Raw genomic sequence first — 17,295 nt, 5'->3', positions numbered from 1 at the left:
AGGGGGAGGGTCTGTTCTGGAATTTTTGGTGCAGATGGAAATACACATGATGCAAAGAATAAAATGTCACTTCAACTAACACTTAAAGACAGGTAAATTGTATGAATGTTGAGTGAATTTACACATGGTCTGGGTGGGTCAAGACTTGGATAGATTTTGAAAGGGAAATGTTTGGCAGTATGGTGAGCCAACAGGCTGCCCCTCAGTGCACTAAAAAAGGAATATATTAAAATGGTGGCTTAGGGGTTAGCACTTCTGCCTCACAGCACTGGGGTCATGAGTTCAATTCCCAACCATGGCCTTATCTGTGTGGAGTTTGTATGTTCTCCCCGTGTTTGCATGGGTTTCCTCCGGGTGCTCCGGTTTCCTCCCACACTCCAAAAACATACTAGTAGGTTAATTGGCTGCTATCAAAATTGACCCTAGTCTGTCTGTCTGTCTGTATGTATGTATGTTCGGGAATTTAGATTGTAAGCTCCAGTGGGGCAGGGACTGATGTGAACGAGTTCTCTGTACAGCGCTGCGGAATCAGTGGCTCTATATAAATAGATGATGATGATGATGATGATGATGATGATGATGATGGTGTAGTGTAGACTATCAACTCCTCCTGAAATTGAGAATTGTTGGCAGATTAATAAATCATCATTAGAGCTAGCAGAGGCCATTGTGTGGACAGTCCATCCTTGCCTGCTTGTATCTACCTATAAGGGATGAACTCAGTCCATATTATAGGATTTGCTAAATGCACAATGTTTTTACCAAAAGACATAAAATTGCTGCTAGCTGAGGCCTCAATCTCAAGCCAGATACATAACTATTACAATGTATTAATATGTTGTACTTTAGCTCTATTTCAGTATATATTCAATATGCTGATATAAAATGTAAGAATAATATATTAATAACATGAAAATAAAATGAAATGCAATGTTCCTGATAGGTTCAAGCGAACTGTTAACTTGTGAGGACGCACGCTGAGTGTTGTGCTGTTCAACATATTCAACATGCAGTACTTTTCCAGACAGAACAGAATTACTGTCGCAAAGAATAAAATAAATGTTTTGAAGACATTGGATTGAACAGAGCTTGTTTCTGGATGCAATCATTATAATGGCAAAAGGCAATTGTAACATACATACCTACCATGTGTTGTTAGGATATTATAAGAACAATGCCTGCTAAAAACACAGACATCAAACATGTAACAGGGCAGGCATGAAGTTGCTAGAGTTAATTTTCCCTAAGAGTCCCAGACAATGTGCAGCTTTTCGTATAATGATCAGAGATGCGTTGTTCTCATATATAGTACCTTGATATACTGGTATACGCTAACATATGCTGTTCTATGATTTTTTCTGCATGTGTATATATAGCATTTAAAGTCATGCATTGCATATCAGCCTAGTATGCAAATTTAGCTTTGGTCCCCTTAAGCTGTTATATCATGGTTTATAACCATAGTAATTCCAATATTCTTTTAAATAAATGTATTTACTTTGAAATTACAGGAGAGCTCTCTGTACTTTTTCTGTCATCTTAGTCTTAGACCATTTTTTCCCTTTAGTATTGTGATAGCATTGTGTCTGCTGCAAAAATGGTGACATTCTTTACTATTTTAATCCCCAACAGCTGTTAGAGAAAAATCATCACCTGGCAAGTCTTATCTCCCTCTACCATGGAGTATTCTAGGAATGACCACACTGAATAGAGACATTTGGGGATGTGGGTGTTATTGAGAATTAAGTCTGGCTGTTGCTAAATTTACACAATAAAATACATTTGGCTTGAACGTTGAATGTCTGTCCAGTTTTGCTACATATGGTATGTATGGCATACTGTATAAATCAGTTTGTGCTTAGATCAATAGAGCGGTTAATGTAGCACCCAAGCAGTGCGGTTGGTCAGGGACAGCACATACATGCAGATTGCATTCATTCATCCATAGACTGACCAATAATAAAAAAAAAAGATTGCTCTTGATTGGATTTTTGCTAAGCAAACTACATGATTAGAGTGGTCTGGCTAGTGTCAACTTTCAATGTTTAGATGTTTCTAGTTGGTGACTGTGCCCCACACATAAAAAGATGGGATGTGGTTGCAATGTCGATAGTGAAAATTTTGGCAGTGAAATTCTCCACAACAAAATATCGACACAGTTAAAATGTGGACAGTCTGTATGCTCATTAGGTCGACACAGTTAAAATGTCTACAGAGTTGTAAAGTTGACACCCAAAAATTCAACATAAAGCACTGGATTTAAAACAGCAACACATTTTAAAAAAAGGAACTAAATTAAGCATTAGGACTCTTCCCACACCCCTGGGTGGTGGGCGTGGGGTAATAATAATGATTTTATAGTAAGAAAGCAATTTGTTCTTGATGCACTACAGGTACCAGCATGCCTAGCCTGCTATTATGTATCTGGGCATGCTGGTGCTTGTAGTACTCCAGACACCAGCATACCCATGGCTGGCACTTGTGGAACCATAAGTACCACCCAGGGCCCACTGAGACCTATAGTACACCAATGAAAAATGTATATACAACACACATACAATTGAAAAAATTATTTTACACTACCCTCATTCACCCTCTTTATTTCTCACCTAGGTCTAGTGTCTTCATCAATAATAAATCCAATGATCCTTGGCAAAATAAAAAAACACTGATAAACAATGCAAAACTAAATCCTAAGTGCTCCGAAAAATGAGGTCTTACGGTACTATTAATAATTATATCATGGGGATTTTCCATGGCCTGAACTCAAGCCCTGAGCTCAAGGTGGAAAATCCCCATGTTATAAATAGGACTAGTGTCGTAAGACCTCATTTTGCGGTGGTCCACCCAGCAGACGTCAAGGTGCATACCTGCTCTCCGATCTCTGGAGACACTTCTGCAAACTACACGTGTCTATGTTTGTGGGGAAGCAGAAAATACAAGTCCAGCATCCTACCATTTTATAACCACACATTTCATTCATAATAAAACTCTTCAGTTTTAAAATTCTACTCTGTTTAGTTTAATTTGTGGTTAATTTACTGATTAGAATGAGGGAACATGCTGACTATCCTTACTAGATGTGGCAATGGTGTGAAGCTTTAGATTACATTGTTAAGGACCTGGAAATGTGCTTCCTCGCCAAAGTGCAACATGGAGGCACAAATGGGTACCATTCAAGAGTGGAAGTGGCTGTGCCCTCTGCACCCCCTTATCTAATGTCAATAATCACCCTCTAAAATAAAATCTTGTTCATGCACTGCTCCACAAGATAACACACAGTGCTCTGCCTAACTTCTCCCCTCAGACTGTGCAGATATCTGCCCCATTGCACAGGCCACCATCTTGCTCCTTGGTATAAATAATTGCACTTTTGCAAATCAAGGTCAGCTTTGAACTTAATTAAAGTTTCTTAATCGAAGTAGCAGTGGCATAGTTACCATGGCTGAACGCTTAGAACCAGGGAAGGGCATCTCAATCTCTGGACACCTCTCTACAAAGTATCTACATTAGCTTAATTAATTATTTAAATTCTAAATAAAGTGGATAAATAGCATCTACGTAATAAATGTTGTTCCTCACAACAAAATTTGCATCCTGAAGCCAAGTTCTAATGTGAACTCATTTAACATATTGCTTTGCAAAATATCTGACTTCACAGGTTTTGACATACATGTTATGTTGTCATGTTTCAAAGCTTTACAGCTACAAATAGCAGAAAACGGTGAATGTGAGGAAACCCATCTGCAAGAAATAACTTTAAAATCAATAAAAATAAAAAAAGCACAGACATCTGACATTACTGCAAATGGAGAAATGTATCAGTATCAATAGCTTTACAAGGTTTAAGCTTCGTGCCTGACCTCATTATAATACCGCAATAAATGACCCAGGAGCTGATAGATACTGTAGTAAGTCACTATCACACTGTCAAGACCGTACTGAAAAACATGTTTAATGAATAAGCGATGAGAGTTAAAATATATTACCATATTATCAGTGCACTTGGAAGGAGTGAATGGTATATTATCAAATTCCCTTTATATTGTGATATGTCTGGTTTATAATGAGTAAGATTGGTGAGTTTCATTCTCCTTACTCTCATGTAACGTTTCCCATGCCTGTCTTCCGGGCAAGATCTATACATGAGGACACTGCCATGGCCCTTCTTGACCCTTTCCCAAGCATTTCTCTTGACTTCCTGATTCGTTCCCAGGCATTTCTTCTGACACTGTTTTCTGTAAAGTTTTGTATTTAATCTTTGCTATCTTCAATCTTTTCTCCAGAGCTCCCTGTTTTTTCCCCCGCTGCCATCCTCAAACCTTTTACCCTTGTTAGCGGTCTATGTATTATAATGGTGTTGGCAGTACTTGGTTGAATTCAAAGTACAACGACTATTGTATAGTGTCTGGGATATAATGATTCTTGTTTAGTAAAATAAAATAATAGGAGAATGATAGTAAGAGGGAGACGTATGTCGGACTATCCCTGTAATAGGTGAGGCCTGCAGGGATGGATACATAATTGTAGCATGCTGACATCACTCACAAATGATTTTCTGCCCCTATATTGTTAGGTATTTTCACAATGACATTGTCATTGCCTTCTGTAATAAATTGTTTAGCCGCACTCCTCATGGTGAATGTTGGGAGATGCCACTTCTTAATCATAGTTTTGTGAATAAATAAATCATTGAATGGCAGCAATGATTTACTTTGTTTTTGTTATGGCAACTTTCTGGATAACAAGTTTCTAGATCAGGTTCTATAGCTATGTTTTAGTGTAGATTTGCACATTTAAGCAATATTAGTAAATAACCTTCCTTGTATTCCTTTCTCTTTATACTGTTATAGGCAAAACAGTGGCTTAGTGGTTAGCACTTCTGCCTCACAGCACTGGGGTCATCAGTTTGATTGCTGACCATGGCCTTATCTGTGTGGAGTTTGTATGTTCTCCCTGTGTTTGCGGGGGTTTCCTCCAAGTGCTCCGGTTTCCTCTCATAATCCAAAAACATACTGGTAGGGTAATTGACTGCTATCAAATTGACCCTAGTCTGTGTGTATGTTAGGGAATTTAGACTGTAAGTTCTATTGGGGAAGGGACTGATGTGAGTGAGTTCTCTGTACAACGCTGCAGAATTAGTGCTGCTATATAAATGATGACGATGACACTGTTAGCTGTGATAAGAAGTATCCACATCTCCTGCTACTTGAGAAGGCTCAGTACACAAGCTTTAGGGAGTAAGGTTCTGCATGAGCGAAATAATGAAATTTTTAAGCTTAAAATAAAATGGTCATATGTGAGCCTCATGGGACAGTGATGGTTATTTACGAACATTGCTCAAAGTTGCAAATGATCACTAATACAAGCTAATTGCTATTTGACTGCTCTGTTTTCCTTTAGGTTATTGTGTTTCATGAAGTACATTACAAGCAGGTAATTCAAATGGAGCCATTGGTAGTCCTACGATTTCAAGGAGCAGGGATTCGGAAATCGGTGCACATCTCCAGTAGTTGCGCCCAAAGTGCACGCAGTTTAGGGAAAACCACCACAATACTTCTTCCCCTTCAATAATGAGTCCTTGTCCTCTAGGAGATGCCTGAACAATTGTTTGGGCCCTCCAAACTAGGGATGCCTGACTCAATGCTAAACAACATTGGTCTCTCCTGGTACCCCTAGCTAGAGGGTACCTGGGAAAAAAACATGTCCCCATTATAGTAATATAATAATGATTTGTCCCCTTGTTATTACTAACTAATAAAAGAGTGCCACTCTTATTACTAAGTAATTAAATAGTGCAATCTTTATTACTAATTAAAAACTGCCCTTTAGTAATAAATAATGAAAAAGTGACTCCTTTTGTAGTTTGGCCTCTGAAAACTGGGGGTTTGACAAATTTCCCCCTAGGTGAGGGCCTTTTGGAACAATGGAAGAGAGAAATGGCATAGACTTAAATAACATGAAGAAATTAAAGACAAATTTAAAGAGCAATTAGTTAGTATAGGCATAGGGGGTAGATGAGGAGCATTTAGTGGAAGATGCTGCTGATTTGTCAAGAGCTTTCTGTAGTTAGATAATAACTTTTAGTTGTATGCAATAGGATTTTGGAAGCCAGTATACAGTTACTTGGAGAGAGGAGAGTCAGAATACTGTGGAATAGATGAAGAAAAGGGATAAGTCTGGGGCATTTATCATTGATTGGAGTAGGGACAGTCTGTTCTTAGCTACAATGGCGTTTGTGATGATAGTTTAAGTAGATTTGATAAGAACCTGAATAAAGTTGTTTCACGGGGGCTGCAAATAATATTCCTAAGGAGGCAGAGCAGGGACCAACTGGCCCAGGATCCTCAGTAGCTGACAGCAACTGTATTTGTTTATGGCTCTCAGCTAAACGGGTCTGTGTATAGATAAAGAAAGAATATAAGCCATTGTGGATGGGAGCAGCAGCATAGAGGCAGCTGTGAGTTTAGGTCTGCGCTTATATATACTATCTTTATTTTATTCTCTGCAAAGAAAGAATATGGTTCTACTGTTAAGAATGGGAGGTTGCACTGTAGGAAGAGAAAGTAAAGGATAAAATATGAGATGCTTTCATGTATAAACATGTATGGCACAGATGAGAGTCTGCTAGATTTTCCTTTCCTACCAATAAATAAATGCTCAGAACCAGTGTTTCTCAGACTATTCAGATGTATCAACAACAAAAAAAAATATACTTTAGATTCAAATTTGGCATAAAAATTCCCCTGCATCAATAAAACCATATGTGCAAAATGATGACTGACAGCTGGGCCAATTTCCATCACCCCTGTGATGCCACACACTGGCATGAACGATATTGGAGCACTTTGTGCTTTCATAGCTAAGCTTCAGAACCATCCGTCAGCTTTGTAGTGGTTGTAGGGCTGTGTCATACAGGGACAATGTACAGAGCAGCTGCATCAGGCCTCTATGTTTCCCGACAGTCACCATAGCTTTAGAACAGCAGTTTTAGTGCCTCACAGCTGAAATACTACAGAAAGCCGGGAGAAACCCATTACTCAAAAACAATACTGAAAACATGGTTGCATCACAATTAAGAATAATCTCCGTTTTGCTTTAGTGTATTTCCATTTATTATTTGTTTACATTAAACATTTCATTATTTAATTGTACAGTTTGAATTTCAGGTATATTTTAGGCATTTTATTATATATGTTCAGCTATAAAATAAAAATGAATAATTTATTCTGAATATTTTTTTTTAAGATTTTATAAATTACAAATTTTTTTGTTACACGAATCTTCTATATTGTTGGTCACTATCTATCTGTGAATCTTACATATGATGTTTTTTTGGAAAGTTGCAAATTGTCCAAAATCAATGGCTTTAGAAAAACTGTGCAAATCTCAAATTGCAAATGTTTTGTTTTTAAAGGTGCCAAATAACAGAAACTGTGAAGTAACTTCAATGCAAATGAAAAGCTCGAAACTCTTGGATTTGGAAACCACGGTGTGAATGGTACGTATTTTCGTATTTTCATTTTTCTTAACTATACTCTAGCATATTAGTTGCAGGGATAGACAGACTACCAACCAAAACCCCTTGTGACGTCTGCTGTCAGTAAAAAATATAATCCCTCTCTCTCTCTCTCCCTCTCTCTCTCTCTCTCCCTCTCTCCCTCTCTCCCTCTCTCTCTCTCTCTCTCTCTGTCTGTCTGTAATTTTTGCTATCTCTTCCCTACCTTAAGTACCTATATTTAGGGCAAATTAATGCAGTTGTCCTATTTGTATAAACGTAAGAGAATCTAAATATGTGGGGTTTTTCTCACCCTATTCTGCCTATCTCTTCTATAATATTGCAATTAAAATAAAAATGAAATTAATACCAATTTGCTGGAGAAAAAAAATAAAAGAAAAAAACCACAAATTTGCATACACATACAGATCTCATTATCTTGTGATTGAGGTACAATTTAAAGCAGATCATTAAGGGGTTAATAGCACTGTAAAGGAAGTCACATAGTGAATAAGACGAGTTAGGTGTGCTTCAGATCACATGGCCATTACCACTAATACCGCCTCATTCCTTCACACACCGATTCCTTCTCTACCTCTGAGTCACCCAGGGTGACAAACAGAAAAAAACAATTATGTGACTCCTCATCCCTAGATTCCTGTGTATCAGACAGTATTTTCAGATCCTAGTTATGTACCTATAATGGAAGTAGAAAGGCCAATGATTATGGAAGGCCCAGGTCTGCAATCCCTATACGACATGCCATAACCCCATCCAAGTCTATAAATGATCCTATGTTGCAGTTACGTCTGCTCATCTAATGTGCTGCTACCATCATTCTTCTTGTCAATGATACACATTTTAACGTTTTAGGTAGCAGTCACAGTTTCAAGCTACCATTGTCTTTATTAGTTTAATGCTATAAATGTTTCACTTCTTTGAGCTACAGCACCTAAGTGGAGGTCACAGAAGGGAAATCACTTGTAATGTGTAGAGCTCACAAAGTGTTTGGAATTACAACAGTGTGGCAACACTGTACCTAATAAGACAGAATGAGAACCATTCATGACAAGCACACAGGGGGAGTGATAGCATAATGTACAATGCAGAGACACATCAGGGGAGACTTAACCAAAGTTAAAGTTGGTTGGGTGTTCAGTCTCAGAGTTTGCTCCAGGACCCCTAGTTAGGTCTTAAAAAAATAGTCTAAGGCGCTTACTTTGTTTTCGGCATAAGTAGGAAAAGACACACATAAAATAAGTGTATTGGTGTGTCGTGTGCAGGCATCTCAAGGTACGTCCGGGCTAAAAATACAGTTGGTAGATTGTGTGTAATTTTCAAAGTAGATGGAACTGTAATGGTTACAGTGTGTGTGGCTGGATAAAGTATGGTAAGAAGTGTAACCAAGAGCAGATATAAAGTAAATGAAGATATGAGAATAACATCGGATAGATGATAATACCAGGAATATGCTGGATAGATGATGATACCAGGAATATGCTGGATAGATGATGATACCAGGAATATGCTGGATAGATGATGATACCAGGAATATGCTGGATAGATGATGATGCCAGGAATATGCTGGATAGATGATGATACCAGGAAGACACTGGATTGAAGATGATACCAAGAACATGCTGGATAGATGATGATACCAGGAATATGCTGGATAGATGATGATACCAGGAATATGCTGGATAGATGATGACACCAGGAATATGTTGGATAGATGATGATACCAGGAATATGTTGGATAGATGATGATACCAGGAATATGCTGGATAGATGATGATACCAGGAATATGTTGGATAGATGATGATACCAGGAATATGTTGGATAGATGATGATACCAGGAATATGTTGGATAGATGATGAGACCAGGAATATGCTGGATAGATGATGATACCAGGAATATGCTGGATAGATGATGATACCAGGAATATGCTGGATAGATGATGATACCGGGAAGACACTGGATTGAAGATGATACCAAGAACATGCTGGATATATGGTGATACCAGGAATATGCTGGATAGATGATACCAGGAATATGCTAGGTAGATGATGATACCAGGAATATGCTGGATAGATGATGATACCAGGAAGACACTGGATTGAAGATGATACCAAGAACATGCTGGATATATGGTGATACCAGGAATATGCTGGATAGATAATACCAGGAATATGCTGGATAGATGATGATACCAGGAATATGCTGGATAGATGATGATACCAGGAATATGCTGGATAGATGATGATACCAGGAATATGCTGGATAGATGATGATGCCAGGAATATGCTGGATAGATGATGATACCAGGAAGACACTGGATTGAAGATGATATTAAGAACATGCTGGATAGATGATGATACCAGGAATATGCTGGATAGATGATGATACCAGGAATATGCTGGATAGATGATGATACCAGGAATATGTTGGATAGATGATGATACCAGGAATATGTTGGATAGATGATGATAACAGGAATATGCTGGATAGATGATGATACCAGGAATATGTTGGATAGATGATGATACCAGGAATATGCTGGATAGATGATGATACCAGGAATATGTTGGATAGATGATGATACCAGGAATATGCTGGATAGATGATGATACCAGGAATATGTTGGATAGATGATGAGACCAGGAATATGCTGGATAGATTATGATACCAGGAATATGCTGGATATATGGTGATACCAGGAATATGCTGGATAGTTGATACTACCAGGAACACACTGGAGCAGATGATAATACCAGGAATACAACGTAGACTTTATACAGATGATTGAAACAACTATATTCAGAGTGTGATCAAAATATTCTATTAAAAGCACCCACACCTCCAATGGTTTTCTTCTTATTATTATTATTATTTTTATTATTATTATTATTATTATTATTATTATTATTATTATTATCTTTTATTTATAAAGGGCCAACATATAACTTGAGGGGATAATGGCACAAATAAATAACATACAATGACATGAAACAGAAGGTAAAGATTGCCCTGCCCAAATGACTTTACAAACTAAGATATGTGGGGATCAATTGATACATAATGTAGTAGAATAAAAATTGTATCTTTGGTGGGGACATTGTATGTAGTATTAAAGCAGCCATTGCCTACTGGCATTTCTGTGCTATGTTCTATGGTAACAATGTATACACATACTATTGATCTACAGGAATCTTTTATTTTTACTATGATTACCCATTGCTCTACGTATTGGCAGTACTTATAAGTGGAGGAATATCTGCACAATTTGGTTCTAAACAGACGCATTGCTCACTATTATCTCTCTATGTGTGGCTTTACTCTGATTGACAAGGCTGACTGTAGCACGTTTTCACCTCCTCTGCTTTATCCTCCAGGGTTGAAGTATTTCTGTCTTTCAAGAAGAATTATAATCTAGCCCATAAACAATATCACATTATCTCACCTACTATATTATCTGTCAAACTGTATTGCTAAGCTGTAGCTCAGAATATGCATTGGAAAGCTCCACTCCGTACCAATTATTGAGGTTAACTCCATTATACTTCCACATAATTTAAAGCAACCTGTATTTGTTAGCTGAACTGTTCCTACATAAGTGCTAATTTACACCCATTTTTTTTCTGTTCATTAGCTACAGAGGTGCAACACCTTACTGGGCTCATGTAATGCTCTGGTGATTTCATGTACTGGTGTAATGCTCTGCTGATTTCAATCGTTATGCTTGTCTCTTGTCCCGTGCTGGTGTTTTATGTAATGGTACAATGCTTTAATGATTGCATATAATGATGTCTGTTGTACTTCACCTAATGGTGCAATTCTCTATTGGATTCCTGTAATCACATATTGCTCAGCTCATATATTCACTTATATTAATAATAGCACATTGGTCTTCGTTGCGTGCCTTTTTTCTATCCTACACTGTTATTTTTATATTGTTCAACAGTCCTTTGGAACTGTTACATTTTCGGTCTATCTATGGTATGGATTTTTTTTTATACAGAAGTCCTTTACTGGCTTTTAAACTAATTATATTAATAACATGCATATAAAACTATATAAGCTCTAAAGGGGCAGGGACGGATATGAACTATTAAGTGTTCTCTGTACAGTGCTGCTTAATATGATGGAGCTATATAAATAAACAATAATAAATGAATATGTTAAACTTTAGTTGAAAATATATTTTACCCATATTGCGGCATTATATTTCAAGAGTGTAAATTCTATGCACTATTTTATTTTAATATGTTTAGGAATTCATTTCCAGCAGAATTGGGGTTAAATAGTTTAAAATGAACATATTAATGAACTATAATGGAATTTTTAAAGCTGCATTACTATTGAAACACATTGATTCTCTTTCTTCAAAGTCAACTGTTTAAAAAATAAATATTTACAATTATTAGAGCCTTAGGGAGGTATTCAATTGTCCGTGAGTTTTTTTTGTCCACCGCAACGTAAAAAAAAATCTCCCGTGGGTTTTTAACTGCAATAGTGACCGTGTTTAGTTAGCGCAGCGCGAAAACTCGTGCAATTCAATTGAAAAAGAGGGACCGCTGCCCCCGCACGTTAAACATTGTGTTTGCGAGTTTTTAGGGGAGTGAAGGGGAGTTTTAACGTGGTTATGTATAACACAAAAAAAAGGTTTTGCATACATTTTCATACATTAGATTGCATTACACATTGATAATATCTACATTACAGTACTTTCTTTAACATATTTTTTAATTTAACTATTTTTTTTTACCATAGAATTATCTATACCATGTCAAAACACATTACTACATTCATATTTGTGCCAAAAACATACATAAATATAATTATTTAGTGATATTTTTTTTTGATTTTTTTTTTTATGTTTAATGTATTTCATCATTTGTTCACAAGAAAATCTACTTTTGCATGTTAGGCATTAGTGATAAACATAAGTTTAACTTATTTTTCACATTATTACATGATTTCAAATACTTTTCAGAGGTTTTTTATTTTTAACACACCCCAAAGAGGTGCGAGATAAAACAGCATATTTGCCTGTTTAACGCACCGCGTTAAAAAACAATTGAATAGCTTTTAACGCGGCTGCCTCTCGCACACCCTATACTTTCAATAGACCTTCTACTGGACTGCAAGAGGGCCGATGCCTGAAAAAAAAATGAGCGTTAAAAATGGAATTGAATCGCGGGTAAAGTTAACCCGCTCGAATATGATAAAAAAAAACAGCGTTAAAATTACTTAAAATGGTAAAAAAAAAAAACTCGCTGACAATTGAATACCCCCCCTTAGGGTAATTTCTAGAAAATAATTATGTTCCTGCATTCATTGTTAGGTACATTTTCTAATAGAGTGTATCTAACAAATCCTTTTACTTTGCTGTTAACAGATGATTTCCACAGGAAACCATACAAAATATGGAGTAACAAATATAGTCAACTCATTCTAATGAATATATGCAACAAACTTTAGTGGTGACATTGTAGGCTACAAACATAAACAGCAATAGCTTTAATACTGCCAGTATAAAACCTCCAGTGTTGTCAGGAGAATGAGGCATTTGAGGGCAGGGGATCTTTACCTTTTCCTTTACAGTTCAAATGGATTCTCACAGAAATGATCTGTAAACAACGAAAGAAGAGGAGCTGAGGTGTTTATTTTAGAGCAAAGAAACTCAAGGTCTTAGGTTTGTAGGTATATTGATTTTTTTTAAATAAAAATATTAGACTTATCCTTTAAATGTCTGTGCAGGGCAGTTTTCAGCTATGTGCCATTATGGTATTGGTATGTTTGTCACATTATTCCACCTTGCCTTTATTTGTTCCTCCCAATTTCTTCCTCTGTCCTTGCTTTATTAACACCACTGGGTGCACAGGAGAAACACTGAGCTATATGGAATTTTACATTTGCACTGGAGTCTGTACACCTTGCACTTCGGGGGACAATGCAGTTTCCATAGTAACCTTGCAGTTATGTTACTTTGCGCAAATGCCACAGTTACGGCAATGAAGACATTGCTCATTTTTGCTCACACCTCTATAAGGTGCAAGCAAAATGAGCAAACATTATTACCTAGAACATTGCACGGTAACATCGTTGTAAGGTTACTACGGAACCTTGCGGCTAATTGAATCGGCCCACACGTACAAAATAGGGGCAGCCACCGAAGAGGGCGCTTCTGGGTAAATGATCACATTTCACAGTTGGCCAGTCCAAAACAGCCCTGGCTGAATGGCTCTTTTTATTCCCTCATCTTAACTAGTATAGTTAATTTAATTTAAGTGAAACATTTTGCTGCTAGAGTTTGCTACTTAGCGAGTTTTTGTCCTATTTGACCTGATGCAAAAGTGCATAGTGAATCTTTGTGCCACAGCATCTACTGTGCACTATCTGTTAATTGTTGTTCTAAGTAGTTGTAAAGGATTAATGTTAAACAGTACAGGGCGACTGCAGACAGGCTCTATGTACTTTTTTTTTTTTTACTTCATAATTACTTAATACTAGTTCTTAAGATTTTCTTTAGGTTAAATGACGAGAGAGATCTCTTTGGCAGCCTATAGAACAAATCCAGTTGTCGAACAATCAAAAAGATACATTAATCTATGGCCTTGATTCATCTCTGGGTGGGTTGCTTTGGCAACCACCCCTGCTTCCTTTAAAATAATTTTTTAAAGCGCATTTCAAGAGCTACACCCAGCATGAGCCCAGGATAAGAGCAGGCAGGAGCAGGAAGAAAGACCTCAGCTCACTGCATTGCTATTATTACAGTGGGATGATGGATGAGGGTGGGGGCAGATTTGTCAAAGCAACATAGAAAATTGTTACCTGTGTGGAAGAACGGAAATTAAAATTTCCTCTAACTTTCCGTGCGGTGTTTTATTTTTGCTGGGAAATATCTAAACGCCAGCTCCTTCTTAACCCTGGTAAGGCCATAAAACATCTAACCTGTATTTTAAAGCAGATTTTTACACACGTGTTCCTTTTTCTTTGTCCTAAATATATAAACTACAGTTGTTGCACGTGAAATCTTTAGACTAGTCATAAAGACAGGAGCAGCGTTAATATTTATGCTGCTAACTTGTTTCAATAGGTCAGTTGTAAACAAAAGCAAAATAGTTTGAAACTGTTCCGCAGAATATTTACTTAGTGTGGCATTTGGGCGCGGAATTTTACATGAGTTCCGGGAAGGAAATTGTCCTAACACATTTTTACTCCATCTTGAATTCTACTGCACTTCTCACAAACCAAACGGAATTGGCACGCGCATTGTCCCAGCTCTATTCTTAGACTATAAATTCAATGTAATATTTAATACACAATTAAAGTGCGGAACGACCATTCTGCAGAAAGATGAAACAAACACGGCACTGGCTGGAACTTCAGAATATAACAAAGCCTGTCCCACCACAAAATTCGATTGGCCTGAAATTCCGCCACAAATTCCCTCATCTCTACTAAGTTGGTAGCAATGAAACTGAATAAAGGAGTCTGGATATAATATTGTGCATTTTCATAGTTCATTTGGACAGTAATGTCATCTCTCCATGTCTGGCTAAATAAATGGCTCACTACATAAATGTGTTTTTTATTTATTAAAGTCTGAAGATTTTATGAGGTGGTAATGCACAAGATCTGCCATTATTTTCATTTCCATGTACATGTCTATGGGGGAATTGATTGAGAATAAAGGAGCAAAAGAAGGTGATCTCATTGTTAAGATTTTGAATAAGGTCTACATACAAAAAAAAAACACAAAGAAGTATACAAGTTTTCATTTAGTAAAAGAGGGTAATGCTACCAGAAAATAAGCACCATCACTTGAAATTCTTGGGATGTCTGGGAGAATATTTCTAATCAGCACTAAACATGATTGGATACATTTATTTTTTGTATATATTTTTGTTTATTTGATTGTCACCACTAAGGTTAAGGTGTTTAAAAAAATAATTTATATTGTATCAGTAATACACTATGGTATATATCTTTTCTTTTATATCCATTAACACGTTTTGGACAAGGAGGAACTAAGTATGTTCTTGTATTGTTATGTGTAAGAGTGATTAACAGCGCTATAATTCTTTGAAATTTTGTTTCTAATTCACTAACTAAGAACTATCAAGGCTAAGGACTTATTTACATGACAGCACAACAATATCAATTTGAGTACAGTGACTCTCACTCATGACCTTGCAAGATTTACTTATTTTTGCACAAAAGGCACCTGCTTCATAGGAACGCAGAAGAATGTGGACACAAATGATGGTGTTTGTAGGTGGCGCAGAGTTTGCACTTGCTGATGGGAGTTGTTGGGCAGATCGGAAGAATCTTCCTTAGTACAGCTCAGGGGGCTCATTTAGGTGTAGCAAGAGATGCACACAAGAAAAAAAAATCATATTAAAATCATACGTACATATGTACATATCCTGAAGATGAGTCCAGCCCAAAACCAGTAGCATCTGCATCGTGCATGTAAGGAATAAAAGGGTGTATAGTTATGTCCCACATCTGTTGTTTTTCCCTTTGAAAAAAATCAAACAGGAACCTTCTTTCATGCTGTAATCAAAATGAAAATGTCATTTAAGTAATGTGAATTGACGGCTGCAAATTCTTATTGTTCTAAATGAGCCCCAGGTAGTATAATGGGTGGTATAATGGGCAGCACGGTGGTTAAGTGGTCAGCACTTCTGCCTCACAGCACTGGGGTCATGAGTTTAATTCCCAGCCATGGCCATGGATATAATTATCTGTGAGGAGTTTGTATGTTCTCCCTGTGTTTGCGTGGGTTTCCTCAGGTGCTCCGGTTTCCTCCCACACTCCAAAAACACACTGGTAGGTTAATTGGTTGCTATCAAAATTGACCCTAGTCTCTCTATCTGTGTGTGAATGTGTGTATGTTAGGGGATTTAGACTGTAAGCTCCAATGGGGCAGGGACTGATGTGAATGAGTTCTCTGTACAGCGCTGCGGAATTAGTGGTGCTATATAAATAAATGATGATGATGATGATGATGATGATGAAAAAGACACAGTTATCAAGGCACACAGCATTTTTCTCACCTAAAAAAGGGCCAAATTATTCCAACTGATACAGAAAGTTGTACCGACACTTTTTAAGAATATTTAGCTGCTGAAAAATCCTCTCTGGAATGAAACTCTTATTTTTTTGCCATCATCATCATCTATTTACATAGTGCTACTGATTCTGCAGCGCTGTACAGAGAAGTCATTCACATCCGTCTCTGCACCATTGGAGCTTACAATCTAAATCCCTTACATACACAGTCCGAGAGAGACTAAGGGCAATTTATTAGCAGCCAGTATGTTTTACCAGTATGTTTTTGGAGTGTGGGAGGAAACCGGAGCACCCAGAGGAAACCCACGCAAACACGGGGAGAACATACAAACTCCTCACAGATAAGGTCATGGTCGGGAATCAAACTCATGACCCCAGTGCTGTGAGGCAGAAGTGCTAACCATTAAGCCACTGTGCTACCCATTTTGTGAGAGGGACAGGCTCCCTAGATTTGACAGTTTAATTACAGCTTATGTGTCGATATTTCGTTGCTCACGTGCAGAAGAGTCAACTCTGGTCTAATGACGGGAGACGCAGGCAGCCAGGGAAGAGGTTCCAATAGGACTGCACTCCATTGTAAAAGGTAAGTAAGTTTTTAGTGCTAGTGGTGAAAGTCTATGGAGGTGATGCTAAAGAGCTAAAGAATGCTTAGGGCTGGAGGAATGTCTGCTTCCTCTGGTGTTAAGCCTTTGCTAATTGGGATGAGACAGTGTA

At 37.4% G+C, this 17,295-nt stretch overlaps 1 protein-coding gene across 18 annotated transcripts in view; it reads left to right on the top strand.

Annotated features, from left to right (window-relative positions):
- The window catches only part of MEF2C (myocyte enhancer factor 2C), a 191,394-nt gene that overhangs the window by 11,404 nt on the left and 162,695 nt on the right, over positions 1 to 17,295 (top strand). For all 18 annotated transcript variants that reach the window (XM_075180752.1, XM_075180725.1, XM_075180691.1 and 15 more), the window contains exon 2: positions 7,418 to 7,501. The gene's annotated coding sequence lies outside the window, so the exon portion shown is untranslated. The remainder of the gene's footprint in view (positions 1 to 7,417; positions 7,502 to 17,295) is intronic.

This window comes from Mixophyes fleayi, chromosome 1 (genome assembly GCF_038048845.1).
Source record: "Mixophyes fleayi isolate aMixFle1 chromosome 1, aMixFle1.hap1, whole genome shotgun sequence".
Classification (NCBI taxonomy): domain Eukaryota; kingdom Metazoa; phylum Chordata; class Amphibia; order Anura; family Limnodynastidae; genus Mixophyes; species Mixophyes fleayi.
Note: the sequence above shows the minus strand (reverse complement) of the source record. Positions and strands in the feature narration are given on the sequence as shown.